We start from the raw sequence: 19,640 nt of genomic DNA on the forward strand, positions 1-19,640 counted from the left end.
ATGTTTTTGTACTTTTTTTTTTGGTAAAATTTGTTGGTGCTAAATTTGGCTTTCTATTTCGATACTTTTTGATTTTATAACTTCTTGTATACTATGTTTGGATTTAGATCTTCATTGGTATTTGATTTTAATGCTGCTGATGAGAGGTTACTCCTTGAAACACGTGTACAACATATCGCTGCTGATGAGAGGTTACTCCTTGAAACACGTGTACAACATATCGCTGCTGATGAGAGGTTACTCCTTGAAACACGTGTACAGCATATCGTATTACTTTGCAATATCATATGATTGGAACTTTCATATACTTATAATTCTCTGCACTAAGAAAAACTTACACGCGGATGCTAAAGTGAATAGAGAGTGAGATGTGCATTTGTTTATTTGAATGCTGATTGAAACAGTTTCCTTTTTCTGGCTGTTTTTTTTTAAAGACATAGTGTTTCATTCCGAGCACTAATAGAGGACAACGAAAATGTACGATTTTAACATTCAATTTTTCTGTAGTAAATTGATAAGAAGCCTTTATATTAAAAATTTACTTTCTATGTAAGGACAGGATTTATCATTATTAAAACCAAAAATCAGTCATCATGACATGTGGAAGAAAGGTAAAATGTGATACCTCATAGATATTTAATGAATAAATCCTTGGTTAAACAATTTTCTACTCGTGCGCTACATCGGATATGAACATTTAATTTGAAATATATATTTTTTTTTTCTATAAATACATAGTCAATCTGTATGGAGTTCAAAAATTCTCTCGTTTGATGGTTGTTATTATATTGTGAATGTTTGCATTTAATAGTCATTAAAATGAGATTTTTCGATTGAATAAGCATTTTATACATATTTATTGAACAGATCTTATTATTCTAAAAACGGACATGTAATAATCCATTCAAAACAGAAAAAAATTATCTAAGCATTTTTCTTATTGATGTAAATTTCAACGTTCTGTCAATTCAATTAAATTTGGTCGCAGTTGATTGCGATGCTATTTAAGACAATAGTAGCAATAATATGTTTCCGATCTTTATATGACTATCAAATGTTTTGTTCTCAAAAGAGTGCTCATCGGTAAATGCTAATCGTAGGTTATTTAAATAATCACGAATCGATTTTATGCTTGGTCATTTTAGGCCATCAAAATACCTTCTATGGAGTTTTAAATTTCTAGCACACATGAACACAAAAAAGAGGTTTTTTTCTTTTGTTATTTGTTTTTTTTCTTTTTCAGCTCGCCTGGCAATTCACTAGAATTTTTAAATTAACATAGTTGCCTTATATTTTCGCCTACTATTAGAGATCCACGAGGGAAGTAGACTCTTAACTTAACTTTACTACTAATGCTATAATTTTATATTTATAATTGTCTGTGTCAAATGCCTTCAGCCTCTTGTATTTGTAATGTATTTTTAATACAGTGTAATGCGAAAACCCGTCGAAACTAAAAGTCGTTGATCGTTATGGTGTAGACATATTCACCATAACAACATATTTTTTCACAATATTGTAGTTTCCCTCTGAACCCCGATATCAGTTGATCAATTTAAGACGTGTTGATTTAACAGCAGGAAAAGCTTATCCTACCAGCGCACCTGGTTTTTATTCCCAGCATTTAGTTGGGTCAGCATTCCAAACTATTTCTCCATTTATTATTTCACCTAATATGTGTTACTTATGGTGTATTCTTGGACAATTGTTGTCTCCCGGAGTTTTGTGTTTCTCTTTTTAATCATAGTATCTTTTCTTTTATTCAATTGCGTTAGATTACCAAGATATTCTTTCCAACCGACGTGGCAACGAAAATACGTGCATACACCACGGCATACAAAGGATCAATCTTAAATTGTTTGCAACTGGTCATTTATTAATATGTCACGACGCTTTGGTAGTCAGATAAACAAATGAAAGGAACTATTGTTCAAAGAATAATCAAGGGAATCAAAATTCTACCGGATATCAAAAGAATATAATCCAGGGACAAGGAAAGACATGGAAAACAGACAAACATAACAACGAACATGGGGTAATCAAAATAATACATCCAAAGAAACAAAAGTAAATGAGCAATACGGACTCCACTAAAACCTGAGAGCATGGGCCAGGTGCACCGGTAGGGTCACCATCCTATGATTTTCTAGAAACACCGGCCGAGCAGCTCATAAAAATTCTAGTCCGGGGTAGACGAAAGAGGAAATGAAAACTATGACACGTTGAACAAATCAGTTTTCATGGTGTAGATGGATACACAGTAACGATCCAAACAGTTCTGGATGCCTACAATAAAACTTCTGTAGTGATGACTTCAAACATAACCCTGTTCCAGAAGCCTAATTGTAAGAAGTCTAGCGCGACACATAAAGTTTGCGTAGTTACGGCAAGCTCTGGTATAATATTTGAGTTGTGATATGAAAACTCCATACGCAGGTGCTGAAGGGATGTTGCCGCGGGATGACAGAAAAATGGACAATTCTGACGGAAAAGTCATCAGGTTTGTTGTAAAGTTTGGTCAATAGTTTTACCATCTATCTATAAGTGTAGGTCAAGATATGAGGCTGACTTCACAGTGTCTGTAGTATCCATTATTTGATGTTCTTTGTTGTAGATGCAATGTATCAAATCCCATAAACTAGGATTGTTTAACGGCAATACGTCATCTATATAGCGGAAACTATATAGATTAAAGGATCTAGCTAAACGGTGTCTTTCTTTTGGATCAAATCAACTATATAGTCAGCCTCATAAGATTGAAGGAATGGGTCAGGAAGTAGAGGAGATAAATTTGTTCACATTGGAATGCCGACCGTTTGTTGAAAAAGGCGTCCACCACACTGGACAAATATGTTGTCGATCACATTTTACAGCATACTGAAAGCATCTTCTTATGTATATTTGACAGAAAAGTATGAGGACTCTTTACTAAGAGCTATATATTTGTATCTAGGTGTATCATCTTTTTTTGAGAAACAACGATGTATTATTTTTTTGATTCGATATTTCGGTAATAGAAGTATAGTGTTGAAAAATCATAGGATTTAATTTGCACTATTTGTGACCAGAAGAAAGAACTTTGATGATGTAACTTTTTGAACAATAAGATTATAAAAAACGTCTCTCAACATCTGTACACACATTTAACAATTACGTTTTCATTTTTTTTCCACCTTTAACTAAAAGGTGGTGTATTCAAAACTAATTCAAAACTAATGAAATTTGATTCTCATAATTACCATCACTTTATTCAAACATTTGCTTTAATCAACGGAAAACATTAATTCAAGCTCCCAAACCATGGCTTGTAACGAGCAGATACTGTACTCATCCGGCTCCAAAAACCATGTTAAATTCAAATTAACACAAAGCTAATTGATAGGAGTATAATCCAGGAATTAAAAGTCATTAATATAAAATTCACCACAATTCGAACATATAAACATGTATAAAAATAGAATCTGATTCAGGTAAAACAAAACACAGACTTATTTTATATTTAAATAAAAGAAACACAGATGTTTTAACAGGGAAAAAAGACAAAAAGCTTCAGCTTGATTAAATTAATGTTTGTTGAAAAGATAGCATTCTTTGGTTATACAATACATCGTTTTCTTTTCTTTTCTTGCAGAAAAAAAACCGTAGGTATGCCATATATAAGTCTGGCAAGGACCAAAGTAGAAAGAAATATCCCGATTTATATCAAATCCTTCCTCTATGTAAAATGACAAGTTCTTTAATTTGTACAATCGCTGGAACATTTTTTTTTAAATAAAGCAGCATATATAGGGCATTACACATACACTATATATATAGATATCTCATAGCCCTATTTTACAAATACAATCACTGCAATTATTGATAGCCTACATTTGTTACTTTTAACATAAGTGAAATAAAACAAATATTAGTATTTTCATCTCTTTCGTATTTCCTAAACACAAATAAACAGCGCACAATTAATGCGGTAGAACACCATACATTGTATATGGCGTAAAGGTTACACAGAGTGATTGATAAACATTATATTTGTTTTCAAAGTTTTGAGACCTAATTGTTGTATATATGCCACTAATGAGTCCTTTATATTATATACCTGTTAATCAGCCGTTCTGGTGACTGAAAAGTCTTCTGCATTGAATAAACACCTTTTTCTTCTGTAATCAGTTATCAAGTCCTTCCATACTGGATCACACTTTAAAAGATTTTGGTTACCTGAAATGTTCAGAAAATTGATACACTTAATGTTTGTTGAAAACCCTATATGCCGGATATGGAAATTTTATTACAATCTTATTTTTAATTGTTCTGGAAGGAGGGAATGCGCAACTAGTCAGGGTGCTTTCATTTCTAGTTACATTGAAAACAAATTCTTAAAAATTCAAAACTTGTGGGTCCAAATCTTCTATTTGAAATATTCAATAAATATGCAATAATTGCAATAAAAAAAATTCCGAAACAGCTTTATTGTTCATACTTGGGTTACTTTCTTTTGTTATCTCACCTTTCAGTTTTCACCAACCCAGAAGTCAGACTTTTTTTACCCTGAATAATATCAGATTTTATCTATCGTGTATTTATCAAAATTTGCAATTTCAAAAAATAAAACACTGAGGTTTCATGAACTTGTGGGTCGTTATGGTGTATCCTGCACCATGAAAACTGATTTAGACATACACAACAAAGAACATAAAGTAACTAAAATCATACATACAAATTAACAAAAGTAAATGAGCAACTAGGACTCCACTAAAAACTGGAAGCATGAACCAGGAGCACCGGTAGGGTAAGCGTCCTCTGCTTTTCTAGAAACACCCGCCGAGTTGCTCATAAAAAGTCAAGTCCGGGGTAGACATACGAGGAAAGGAAAACTATGACCAGTTGAATAAATCAGTTTTCATGGTGCAGATTGATACACCATAACGATCTACGAGTTCATGATGACGACCATAAAACTTCTGTAGACCTTCATAAGGTTAAGATCAACCTATATTTATGTGATTCTAATGCTGCTGGTGAGAAGTTTCTCCTTGAAAAGCGGGTACATCATATTGAAATGTGCAATATATGATTGGTTTGTTTGTATTCATAAATATAGCTCCATATTTCAAACTGAAATACAACTATCATACTATTTTTGTTTTTACAGTTCATATCTACCTATTAAAATGAGTCCTCTCTTCGCACGTGTAAGGGCTACATTGATTTGGTTTTTGTCTGTGATAAATCCTATTGCCTTATTTTTCCATCCCGCCGTTGGTTGTTCTGGTATGTTATAATCAGGAAGAGATCTTACTAAGCTAAATATCACATAGTCCCATTCACCACCTCATTTATAGTGAATATATTAAGAGGTATATATCATGATAGACTCGGGAACATTTAACAACACATTTGTTTTATAATTTTGTGTAAGGCCTTTATCATTCCCCGTGAAAAGAGGTAAAAAGTGATAGACACGTTCGTCATTCATTCATTCTTTTAGGCAGAGGAGAAATCTCTTACGGGTTACTCCTCTTACACCACTGAATGGAATTCAACATAATCATTATTAAAAAAATTTCATTGAGCACCTACTGTTTTAATTTTTGATCAGAATAAAATTTGCGATTACACATAGCAAAACTTGGTAAATAATGAATATGGTGTACCCATTTCATATCTGTTACATCGCCTACACATCCGAATGGAATAAAAATGAAACTTTCGAAGAATTTTTATAGCATTTTTCCATCGTTCACTCCTTATTTCAGATTTGATCAAAGTCAATTCGTAGGTTGAATGATGTATGTTATCAAATGGATTCTCAATTTAAATGACCAGCACAGCATATTTAAATTTGCAATGTATATGATTAATATGTTTGTATTTAATAACAATTGGGTCGATATCAAAAGTCCTCGAGGGTATTTACCAACTCAGTAGTCAGGTTTGTCTAACCCCCAATTTTATCATGTTTTGTGTATTATATTAATCAAAATTTAAAGTATTTCAAATTCAAAATACATAAACATAAAAGTTGTTTCATTCCTTGCATTGAACATGGTAGAACCTCTCGGTAATGGATTTGGCTTCCTATATCAATAGTTTTGGTTTTGAGTACTTCTTGTACAAAACAAAACTTTGGATTTTAATCTTTCTATGTATTTGGTTCTTATCCTGCTGATGAGAGGTTATTTTTGAAACACGTGTAAGGCATATCAAAATTTGCAATAATCATGGTTGGTACTCTTTTACTTAATAACCACTAGGTCAGACCACTGCTGGTGTACCTAAGGTCCCCGAAACATAGCATGTTTTATTTATTGTATCTTTCAAAATTTTCAACATTGCAAAATTCAAAATAGCTAAAACACTTTGGTTTCATTCCTTGTGTCTTTCCATATATTTTATTGATCCCAATGCTGCTGAAGAGAGGTTACTCTTTGAAACACCTGTGCAGCATATCGAAATTAGCGTTATATATGATGAGTGTGTTTGTAATTAATGAGCATTGCACGCAGTTTTTCAAGTATTTCTTAAATAGCAATAAAGAATTACGGTTGTAATCTTCAAGCATTTTAAGAACATCACTTTAGAATATAGTATAATTTGGTAAGGTTTTCCGTATTGGCTAAGTTAACCGTCCGATGCTACCTTTATGACTGGTGTGCTAGTTGAGGACCAGCAAGCATGAAATATCTTTCGCTATTATACTTAAATTGACTGACCAGTTCTATAAGTCATATTTTCAAGTCTAACATGTCATTCAATTAAGCCATTATGGGGAACAAAATATTTTTTTAAACTGATTTTTCTTTATTAACGATGAAACTTTTCCCATTGCAACGTTGATTCGGGGAAAGTCTTGTAATATATATTATTATTTGAAACCCATTAATGTATAAGACAAAGAAACAGAAATATAAGACATGTAAAAGCCAATTAGAATCTTACCTGACTTAACCCACTTTTAATGTGGTGGTGCCACGAATGGGGCAGAAACATGCTCACCCGTCCGGAACACTAGATGTCACTCCCAGTTTGTTTGGTTTTTTTTAGCTTTGTATTGTTGTTTAAATCGTTTAGTTCATCATCGCCTTTCATTAAAATCAAAAAAGCATTGCTTTAGTCTTCAAAAATAGCTCAAATGTTTGTTTCGCTGATTTGAAAATGCTGCTGAATTTCAAATTTCCAAGTCTGTAGTAAATTGATTAGAAGGAAAAGGAAACTGACCTTGACTTTAACAACTGTAGAAACATCGGCTTCTGGTAGAGCCTCTCTTAGTTTTGTACACTGGGCGTTATACTGTGACATGATCTTGATCGTTTCTTGAGGCTCAGCAGCTTCTTTTGTTCTATGGTTTATAAGGTATCTAATGTGTTTAAATAATCGGACCTACAAAGGTTAAGACATGACACTACATAATTTGTACATGTATCATTTCTTAAAAGAGATTTTAGCTCAGAGACATTCAAACCACTGTATTGATGAATGTGTTTTATTCTTATTAATGCAAACGTGATTGTAAAAACAACTGCAATTTTACAATCTCCAAAATTTATCCAGAGCTAACGGCCAACATGAATTCCAAAGACTCATCAAGAATGATTTTAGACAATTTAGCACATGTTATTCCTTTTTTTATCTGATGAATAAAATCTATCTGTGTTAAATATTAACAAGAATAATAAACATTTACCACGTGGTCTAGTTCTTCTTCATTGTATTTTGATTGTTCGTTTCCAGCTTTGGTTTTGACGACAAGTCTCTCTTCTTTACCATCTACATGACAAAATACGTGTGGATAGTGTTCTCTACCATTTTGTGGCCAAATTATTAGTGGCTCATAGTCTGACCCTATTCCATCTGCAGTACGTAATTTCTACTGCATAGAACTTTTTTGAAGGAAATTCACAGATGACAGGGTGCTATAATCATATAAAAAATGATGTGGACACTCGTATGTTTTCTTTGATAAAATCATCATTCAACTATACTTAGTAATATATGTGGTGATCCATAAAAAGATAGAAAAACATGCTCATCTGTCATTTGAAAGTACAGAAAGAAAATATGCTGATCTGATAAGAGCACCTGTTTTGTTTCCCTTATCTTTCTCCATTTAAAACTTAGTTGACCTATTGGCATATATAACATATCGTAGACTGAAAAAATATTTTTTCGCGTAAATAACACGAAACGTACGCGTAATAACGCGAAACATTCTTATATTTTATTTTATATCAACGTTTTGTAATTGGGGTGGAGCAACTAGATATTTTGTATACATCTGCTTACAAAATGTTTTAGTAGCTAGCACTTATCGGCTTGCAAAAAAAATTGTGTCATTTCTGTTAGTGATACATTTTTTTTTTTTTGGGGGGGGGGAGATTCGAGTGAGGGTGTTTGACCGGATCTTGTCATTTATTGACAACTTAGATTTATTACTGTGTACCACCAAATATGGACAAATACTTAATTCAAGAGTAAATGTTATGTTAAATTTATGTTGGCGTTGTACTTTAAGTAAACTTATTTTAACATTTTATTTTTTTTAGTTACAGATTAAAAACATATTTCTATTTCTTACGCAAACAAAATATCATATATTACTTAATACTACTTATATATATGGTTATGGTATGATATCTCTTTCAAAAATAATTGGAGGGCTATTTATAATTAAATCAGAATTATAAAGGGAACATAAAATTTCAGAAATACAATTTTGAAAAGTATGTGTTAGGAAGATATCTTGTGTGAACAATATTATGTGTAAAATGCCATTCAATTTATTTCCATTATGTTGTATGAGAGTAATCAAGGGGATCAAGACACTAGCGGAAATCAAAAGAATGTAATCCAGGGATAAAGACTAGACAGGGAAAACAGAAGCACGTAACAAAGAACTAAACTAACAAGTACAAAGAAACGAAGGTAATGAGCAACTTTAAATGAGTGTTCCTCCTTTCGATCATATAAAATAACAGCTCCATTTCCAGATTGGAATTATCATTTTATAATTTTGCTAGTGTACTACCCTTTCAATCCATCCAATAGTACTGTATTTCAGTATACATTCTTAATTAGACATTTAAAATATTGGACGCATAGCTTTCTCGCGTATCTAGTAGTTCTAAGATGATGTGTATGCTTTATTGTTATTAATATGAAAGATAATATTCTCTATTAGTTCCTTTATCATGATTATTCAATCATTAATAAGAAAATTGAATAAAAGTGTCAAGGCCTTCACGAAATATGTTTCTTTAAACTGTTTTTGAAGTTAAATTCAATATCGTTCAATGGCCGATAACATTTTACTATTAAACACATTATATTAATATAGTTGGGTTAACATTTACTGCTTTAAAATATTTCTGCTTAAAATCCAGCCCTTCTAGTGCAAAAAAAAACAATAGTTGATAAAATAGGGCTACTGTAACATTACTACTTTAATCATATATTTTACATAAAAATTAGTTCCTTTTTGTTAATATGTAATATATTTATATCATTATTTTGAAAATGATTAGTTAACTTACCATCCGGTATTGCAATGTTAACATTGTCCTATACATATGGTTGTTTGAGTATCTTTCAAACAGTGATGTTTCAAGACCCAACGTTGCAGCTTCTTTACATGTAACTATAGGTCTGAGTTGTTTATGATCTCCTATTTAGACCACCTGCTTTGCAGTGCTAGCAATGATTGGCACAATTGTTGATGGTTCTGAACACATACCACTCTCGTCTACAATCAACTGGTAAACGTTGCCCTTATTGGCTTTTGCAACCTTTGGATTGGCAACCATTGACGCGGTACAGAAAATAACGTCATAATTTTGTAATTCTTCCTTCGTCGCTTTAGTTTGAATGTCCATGTATTCTTTCAAATGATCGACAGTTGTTTGCATTTTCTCCCTGTTTTCTAATCGATAAAAATCCTTTTGAAATTGTTGATCAAGTTTGTTTAACCGATCTGCATATGGCTTGCCTTCCTGTCGAATGATATGATGAAGAATTTTTCCACGCTGTAGCAGAAATGGATCTGGTTTCGAGTCACGTAAACTCCATTGTCCATCTGACACTTTCCCTGGTGTAGGATAATGCATTTGTTCAAAGGCGCTACCATAAATTCTGACAATTCTAAGGGCTTGTTCTTCGAAGTTTTCAAGCACCAATCCTTCAAAATAATATTTTTTACCAATATCACTTATGAATTATATTGCAATTATTTTACAAAAATGTGATTTGCTGAAAATTGACAAAAAATGCATATAGTGTATAAAATAGGAATGTTTAGAGATATATTACAAACATAACGTATATAATTTTTGAACCATTTTTTTAGCTCACCTTGCCAAAGGCCACGTGAGCTATTACCATCACTAGGCGTCCGTCGTCGTCGTCGGTCGTCGTTAACAAGTTTAAACTCTTCTCCTCTGACACTACTTAACCAACTGGAATCAAACTTGGTATGAATATTCCTTAGTGTAAATTTTTGTTGTAATCTGTGAAGTCATGTTGGAGTTATTGCCCTTTTTCATATAATTTTGCTATTTTCAATGTTATTTCTTTCAAAAATCTTCTCCTATGACACTACTTGATCAATTGGAATAAAACTTGGTATGAATGTTTCTTGGGGTATCCTGCATAGAACTAGTGTGGGGATTTTTGATCCGTCTAAAAATAGAACACAGGGGCCAGATGGTAGTTTTTTCGCATATATATCTCTAAATCTGTTAGGTTCAGCCAAATTCTGATATTGGGTTTATGTGTTCAGCATAATGAGATCTATCTGCGTTAAAATTTTCGTTTTAATCTGTGAAGCCATGTTGGAGTTATTGTCCTTTTTAAACTTTTGTTTTGCTATTTTTAATGTTGTTTCTTTCAAAAACCTTCTAATTTGACACTTTTTGACCAATTGGAACCAAATTTAGTATGCATGTTTCTTATGGTATTTTTCATAGAATTTTAGTGGGAATTTTTTTATCATGGTTGCTGTTACTACAAATAGAGCAAAGGGGTAAGTGAGAAGTTTTGTCTCGTATATTGCCAAAATTGTAAGGTTTAGCCATATTCTTTCAATTGCTGAAATCATCCTTATAATAAGGCCCACAAAAGTCTCCGATGGGTCAAAGATGTTTGAAGACTCCATGTACGTGGTATTGCCAATGTCCTGATAGCTATGATAGATAGAATTTAGTAACCTTCTGTTACTAAAATGATCCTAATGATAAGGCCAACATAAATTTGTGGAGATCAAATTTTTTTTGACGACTCTTTGTTAGAGTTATTGCTCCTTATACTTATTTATGTTTAGCATTTTGATATATAAATATGTTAAAACTGAAATTGCAGAGATAGGCAATCCTTTGAGAAGACATCACCGGACACACCAATGAACAAATAACAGAACGCAAATGAATCAAGAACAGAACAGTACATACAAAACAACGGCACGAACACCTAAACAATTAAGGCGATCAAAAGGGCTAATGAATAAAGAGTAGTTTTTGATTCTTGCAAGAGAGTTCTTACGTTGAACGTTAGTCTTATGAAAAGGAAAGACATCTTTGAAAATGAGCGGTAGCTGATCATCTCCAAAAATATAGATACTTTAATGTTGGCCAGTCAGGTCAATTTGACGACTACACATTTTTGACATGTATGAATGTAATGAATGGCGAAATATCCTTGTTCCACTAGCCCAAATGTCAGTGACAATTTATGGAGAAGCGATGAATGTTTGCTGTCTGTGTAAGCAAATTAGTTCCAACTTGCCAACATTTTTAAGTAAAAATAAAACATGCTTTGCATTTTTTATTTCAATGAATCAATCTAATTAACAGCTGTATTTTATAATAATATGAGGTTGCTGGTCCTATCGGATACAGAAACTTAATATCTATCAGTCATTTCATCGTGACGATTGTATACTTTGATTTATGAGCAACTCGGCGGGTGTTTCTAGTAAAGCAGAGAACGCTTACCCTACCGGTGCACCTGGTCAATGCTCCCAGTTTTTAGTGGAACCCGAGTTGCTCATTTGCTTTTGTTACTTTGTATGTATGATTTTAGTTACTTTATGTTCTTTGTTGTATATGTCTGTTTTCCATGTATGGTCTTTGTCCCTGGATTGCATTCTTTTGATTACGCTATAACCTTGGTTCCTTTGATTACTCTTTTATATCTTTTATATGGACTCATGAAAAAATTTATACCATATAAAATATTGTTCTATACAAAAGCTTGTTCAAACTGTGGATGGATTTCTAAAAGTGTCAAGAACGGATAAAATGGTTTTTTTTATATTTGAGCAATAATGATTGGTACATGATTTGCACTAAATGTAGTATACAGTCCTGATATTATGAACATTATAAATGTTTTTTTTTTCTATTTTACAGAAGTATGGATGATATTGTCTTGGAAATTCTGTAATGAGGCCTGGTATATCTTAGTTTGAAGATGTAGAAGATTAAATCTTTCAAATGATTATTCTAATGATTTTTTGATAATATATGCCAGTCTAGTAATTCTGCAGAAGAGGTAATTCTACACATTTTGCATTTTGCTACAAAACTTTTTATTTTTTTTTATTTTTTATTTATAATGATCTTTTATTAAAAAAAATTTGTAACGAATTCAGTAATCTTCTTTCTTTCCCTAATTTTCTTTACATACACAATAAACTTAAATGTTCATTTAAAGAAAAAGTGATATTTTAACACTCCATTTTAATCAGTTTAACAACGGCTTAGTTACTGCTAATCCAATAATTACTCAATGATATAATTAATTATGTAACGCGGATGGCTGTTAAATACTTAAATGAAAAAGGCATGCAAATAAAATTTCAGTTTGGAAACGTTATCTACATGAGTAACTAGGCCAATGTTTCTAGAAAAGCGGAGGTCGCTTACCTGATCCTTACTCCCAGTTGTTAGTGCAGTCCGAGTTGCTCATTTATTTTTGTTGCTTTGTACGTATTATGTTGGTTATTTTATTATTTTCTTGTGTGCGTCTGTTTTTCCCTTGGTTCCCTTGATTACTCTTTTTAAGCTATCAATTACATGTTTCCCTCTTAAATATGTATATATACTTACGTGCAATCTCGTACTTCTGTTCACCTCTTTGGTGCAAAATTTTGTTAAACTTGTTGAAATTAGTTTCACCCCTATGTATGTCGTGCCCGTACCTTCAAAGTGAAGCATTACATGTAAAATATATTCACACCTTATGAGAACTAGACAAAAAGAACTGTCTCTAATCATCTTCATCAAGAAAAAGCATGATACTAAGTCGATAAAAAAAACTGTCAATTATAAGTTCAATAAGATAAAAATGAATCTCAACAGTGAAACATTGTTGTAATGAAAATATTTTAAAACTATTTTATTTTAAGTAGAAGTTGATCTATAATGCTTACCAGGTGGACCTTGAATTAACTTGAATTTTCGTTTCATTGCAGTTCTTATAGCCCAATCTTGGTCTCTGTTTTTTTTTTTAAATAATTCAACATTCAGTCCACCGCTAACCATCCGATCGGCTATTTCAAAGTGTAACCTATCTACAAAAGAACATGAATTTTATATTTATTATCTACTTGATTTGTATTCATATTGATATCATAATACGATCCTTAACTTAAACTTTTAATGACAAATTATAAAAACTGTTAATATTATCTACGAGGATGGACAATAATAATTGCCGTTTTCTTTACAATATTTACATTCATGTAACTTTTATTAAGTGTCACTTTCTGTTACATTATGAAAATGTTTTACCCGAAAAAAAATATATTTAGAAACCGTGACTCGGTAATTTGCTCATGTAATATACCGATTCCGGTGTGACAGAGTAATCATGGGAACCAAGCTTACTCTATGCGGAAAGCAAAATAATGTAATCCAGGGACAAATACTAGACATGGAAAACAGATACAAACAACAAAGAACATTATATAACCAAAATAATACGTGCATAGCAACAAAAGTCAATGAGCAACTCATGTATTGTTCATAAGTATGTAGATATGTATCGTAACGTTTACAATGGAGTAGTTTGTTTTCCTTATAAATAGTAAATATACATTTGCATCGATATTGCATTGGTTTTGAGTACATTTTGTATTCAATTTATTTTTGAATTTGGATCTACTTATACACTGGGGGTTCTGGTCCTGCTGATGAGAGGTTAAATCTTTGTAACTCGTTTACAACATACCAGAATTGCAATAACAATATAAATAGTAATTTAGTCTTAAGAAACCCCTAGGTCCATGCTACTGCATCCCAGAAGTCAGACCTGTCGGACCTCGCCAAAATTTGCAATATTATTAAATTCAAAACACCAGCGATAAAACACATAGGCTTCTCTTTTTGCATTACACTGGGTGAAATGTCTCGGTGCTGGAAATAGATTCCTGTATTTGATATTTATTGTAATTTTTGTGTAGAATACATCTTGCTGTATGTATGTATTGGGTTCTAATGCTGCTGTTAAGAGGTAACTCCTGGAATAAAGTGTACCAGATTTAAAATATGAATATGATTGGTATTTTAGAATTTAACATTCACCTTTGTTGGAACTTTGATTATGTTTTTTTTCGCTGGTAAACACAATGTTGGTTTGTTGTTGCATAGTTTCGTTGTAAACCGACAATACAAGTTGCAGTATTACTTTAAATGTTCAAAATAAAATATAGTATGAAATAGAATATACCTGGAGTGTTAATTTCCTTCCCTAAGGAAATGTTTTAGCCAAATCTGGTGCATGCTGTAGAAGTTTCAGATTTGTTTCCATGCGTCTGAGAGAAAAAATGCAAATGGGTTTCAATAATAATTCGAAACTGTCATTATTTGATAATTTACAAGAAAAATGGTTCATAGCAAGGCACAAGTAAGTAAGTTGTTATAATTTAACTCATTTATTCGACGAGTCATAGTTTTCCTTTCCTCGTTTGTCTATCCCGGACTTGACCTTTTATGAGCAACTTTTTATGACTTTTATGGGCGGTTGTTTCTAGAAAAGCAAAGGATGCTTACCCTACCGGTGAACCTGGTCATTGCTCCCAGTTCTTAGTGGAGTCCGAGTCGCTCATTTCTTTTTGTTACTTTGTATGTATGAGTTTAGTTACTTTATGTTCTTTGTTGTGTATGTCTGTTTTCCATGTCTGGTCGTTGTCCCTGGATTACATTCTTTTGATTGCCGCTATGGCCTTGGTTCCCTTGATTACTCTTTAACAAATACAAATTGTTTAAGGACAACCAATTAACTAATTTTCTCTCATTTGTAAGTTAACCAAATTAATATTATTAATTTCTTTAAAACAACAAGTTTAAATTTTATCCTACTGGTGCTCCTGGTCATTTCTTATGATACATTTTAAAATATTAATTGCATTTTGAATATTGGTTTTATTTTCTCGTTACGATGTAGATATTGTGCATACTTAAGCCATACCTATCAACAGACGACTTGTGTATTACTTCAAGCCTACAATCATCAAATCTTTCTACTGATGGCAAAGAACTTCTATCGTGCATTTTGAATACTACACAGACTTTCGACTTCTTTGCCTACCTCCCGATAGACTTTCTATCTTGACATATTTACAATTTTTTGTAGTTTCAGCATGACCGCTCCAGACAACCTTGTCTTCATACATAAACTTATTCCCAATTTTGTTTTTTGATTCTTCGTCAAGTTCTTGTAAAAACATGATACAGAGATAACTACCACTCGGAAGTTTGTAGTAATTCCTTCGGTGAGACACAACTTTTACCATATCATTGTCGTCGGTTTCTGGAATATACCCAAAATCGAGGTCCCGTTTGTCACAAAAATCTTGAGTGAGTTCAAATATGCCTTGACCACCTTTAAACGTAATAGGAATGTTGTTAATTACTATAGGAATTCGATCTTTTACTGCAATTAACTTAGATTCCAATTTTAAGATAGGAATCCATATTTCTTGGTACTCTTTAACGTTTCTATAACTCTGCTCTGTATTTTGTATCGTACTTTTTTCGGCATATCTTGAAAATATCTTAACTGGATCTTGAACATGAGGGAGACACATCTTAACGTTTTTTGTCAAGCTTAATATCTAGGGTACTGGTGTGAGGTTTCCAGCTTCAGTGGTATTGAAATACTTTGACTGCGATGAAGGCACATTCCAAAATGTATAGATTGATCTACAATTACGGCATCATTTGTTTCTGAACTAACATCAGCAACACTGTCTTCAAAACATTCAATCCTCGATCCTGCCTAATTTCGCCTTGTACCTTGTCAGTCGTAATTGACATGAATTTCGTTCTTGTTTATCATTTGATATAACATGTCTAATCAAGTCTTTCCAAAAGCTATATCTTAAAAGAACAGTTTTTTCATGAGGATAAATCATCGATGGTTTCTTTTCATTGGACACTGGACAGACAGTACTTTCATAACTGTACAGACGTCGTCGCCATTCAGCCGTCAATCTTTCGTGCTTTTGATTTTGCATTACATTATCATCCTCCTCAGAACTATTTCCGTCGCTATCGTGACCAGGTATGTCTGCCCAGCTTTCTACATGTATTGCACATCTTGTTTTGTCGGCAGGCGGGTAAGGGACATTACAAACACCAATATCCTTAAATTTAATGACAAATCTTTTTCTTAAATGCTGTAGTCCGGGCACTAAAATACTAAATTCGTCTTCAGACAAATCAACAATGAAGCATTTAAATGAAATGGGTTTACGTTTCAAATACGTAGCAATTTCTAGTGTTTGAAATTGGTCGTTGTACAGTTGCGTTCTTTTTAATGCTTTGTTGAGAAAGGAACACAACTCAATCAGTTCTCTCTGTGAATATGGAGAGTCTGAATTATTAATGTACGCATGAAATAATCTTTGTGCTATGATATCACAGTATCGATCAAAAGGATGAGTAAATAGCACAACCGGAGTTCCTCTGTTGGTAGGTGATACAGAGTATTGGGAAAGGGGATTTAGTTTTTCCATTTCATTTAAAGCAATTGCCTGTTTTGAATAGAGTTTGTCACAAGAAAGATGAAACATGGCTTCACTGTAATGCTCCGTTTCTAAAAGAGCATGAATTTCGTAAAATAATAATTCCGGCACCGAAACAAACATATTTTGAGCATTAACATGCGTCTGTAGATCTGCAATTGTAAAAGATGGTAAATTAAAAAAAATTGTTGATCTTGATACGTCATTGCCATGATCAAAGTGTTTCTATTTTTTCTGTACCATTTTTTTTCTTTCACTATCAATCTTAACTGGTATGGTTGTATAAATAGGAATGTTCATAGGGAATGTGTTCTGTAAAAGTTTTCCAACTGTTTGATTAGCAAGCGTTAAAATTTCATCGACCATATTTCTTGATTTTATTGTAGTCATAAAACTCTCAACCGACGAAAAATCCATCTTTGTATCAATGGATAAAGCAGCAGCACCCATTCTTTTTTTCTGCAGTTTTTCTGATGGTGCATGTAAAATTTGGATATCACTATCACCAAAGTCTGATGTGTGTATATTTTCAATGATAAGTTCAGCTTCGGAATACGTATAGTGTCTTGATGACTGAGAAATCGTCTTACTGAGCGTTTCGTGTATAATTTTTCCATCATTATTTATATCGACATATACCGATAATGTGTGTCTTCTTTGTCCTTCTGCCAGACAACATATAGTTTGTATTTGTTCCGGGAACAGTGTGTGTCTTGTATCAGGATAACCAGAATGGAATGAAAATCCCTTTTCTTTCGCCTCTTCATCCAAATCGTGATCTTTTTGAACTATTCTACTGATGTCTGTCACATGAACACCAATTCGTATATTTCCATTCAAACTCATTTTAAGTACATTTAATCCAAAACTGACGAACTTGTCCTCAGGTTTTCCAATAGTAAAGACTGTTTCTGGTCGTGTATCATATACTCCTTGATCTTGCCGAAAAATCCGAGTTTCATTTAAAGTAGAGTATTCTGACCAAATTGGTACACGGTTTTGTAAACTAAATAAAATCATGGCCTCCTCAATATTTTCTGACCTATTGAACAGCACCAAGCGATTTGTTATTTTCCATTTGATCAAAACAACTATAAAGAGATAATCTTGTCAGTTGTCCTCTTTTATGGTAAAATATTTATTGAATTCAAGACGACGTGTCTGTGGGACATATTTATGAATCTTAACACTTGTTCTCAATCTGTTTTCGGCAATTCTGCCATGAAGCACGTTGATTTTAGGAACTGTTGTACATACTGGTACCATGAGATGTCCTTGATTTCGGTCTTTTGTACAAATAAGAACTGGATGTTCTATATTTTTAAATCTTTTCCTGTCAACGAAGGATACAACCTTCCCATAGTAATTACCGTCTCTCTGTGGATCACCATTGTTCTCTATCTGTACATATACGATGTCATCCGAATTGGCTTGTCCACAATTCAATCGGCCTTTTATCAATATTTGTTTTTTTATAAAATGTTGTTTAGGTGTTTCAAATGTGGTGCAGACTGCTTCCTCAGCGGACTTTATTTTTAATTTAGAATTTTGGAATATATGCGGTTGATTCAGATATATTCCTTCATTACAGGTGGAGATATGTCATGGTAACGTATATGATATGGTTCATTGTTTCCTGTCCTTACGGGTCGTCTAGGAGCACACTCATAACTTTCAATTTCTATTCCTTCTTTGAACCAGTCTTCCTGTTGGTTAAAAAATGACTAAAAGGTTTGTGTCTGCGTCTGCGGTTGTCTTCGCGTCTGTGTCTGCTGTTGTCTTTGCGTCTGTCTCTGTCCTTCTTTGTTATCCAACCATTCTTCATCAGAGTCTAAATCCATTGAATGATTCCTGTTAAAGAATGTTAAAAATTAATATCATCATAGACGGAATGTTAACATTTTTGCTATACGATGACAACTGTCTGAGTCTCACTTACATAAAAATACAAGAATATTAAAGCATTCAAACTCTAAACCTTTTAATCTCTTATGGCATTTAGTGCTATAACAACATTTTCTTTAAATTATATATGTTTGTCATCCAGGGCAAAAAACAATTTCAAATGCTTGTACCCTCATTTAAAAATTTACAGCCATTCAATAGTTTCCCGTTCATATAATTTAAACTCATCAGTGAGTTTTCAAATTCAATATTTTCTCACACTGGCACCTTTGTTGAAACAGAAGAGTGTATTTAAAATTCTTTTCTAATTTAATTATCTTCCTGTAATTGTATAATTCTTTATTAAATTCGATTTCAGCTGATCTGATCATTGTTTGGCTAGATCCTTCAATCTCAGTTTCCGCTATATAGATGACGTATTATCTTTAAACAATCCTAATTTCGTGGATTTGATACATCGCATCTACCCAAAAGAACTTGAGATAAAGGATACTACAGACACTGTGAAGTCAGCCCCATATCTTGACCTACACTTAGAAATCGATGGTAAAGGAAAACTATTGACCAAACTTTACGATAAACGTGGTGACTTTTCATTCAGTATTGTCAACTTTCCTTTCATCTGTGGCAACATCCCTTGTGGCGTCCACCACACTGGACAAATATGTTGTGAATTAAAAATTCCAGCATTTTGTAAACATCTTCCTCTATATATATGGAA

The 19,640-nt window shown here is 32.7% G+C and overlaps 1 pseudogene; it reads right to left on the reverse strand.

Moving 5' to 3' along the window:
• Positions 1-4,099: 4,099 nt before the first annotated feature.
• LOC148629077 (3'-5' exoribonuclease HELZ2-like) lies at positions 4,100-19,147 on the reverse strand (annotated as a pseudogene).
• Between the last annotated feature and the right edge of the window lie 493 nt (positions 19,148-19,640).

The sequence above is a fragment of the Perna viridis genome, chromosome 1 (assembly GCF_037379345.1).
Source record: "Perna viridis isolate PV_CMFRI_1.1 ecotype Kerala chromosome 1, ASM3737934v1, whole genome shotgun sequence".
NCBI lineage: Eukaryota > Metazoa > Mollusca > Bivalvia > Mytilida > Mytilidae > Perna > Perna viridis.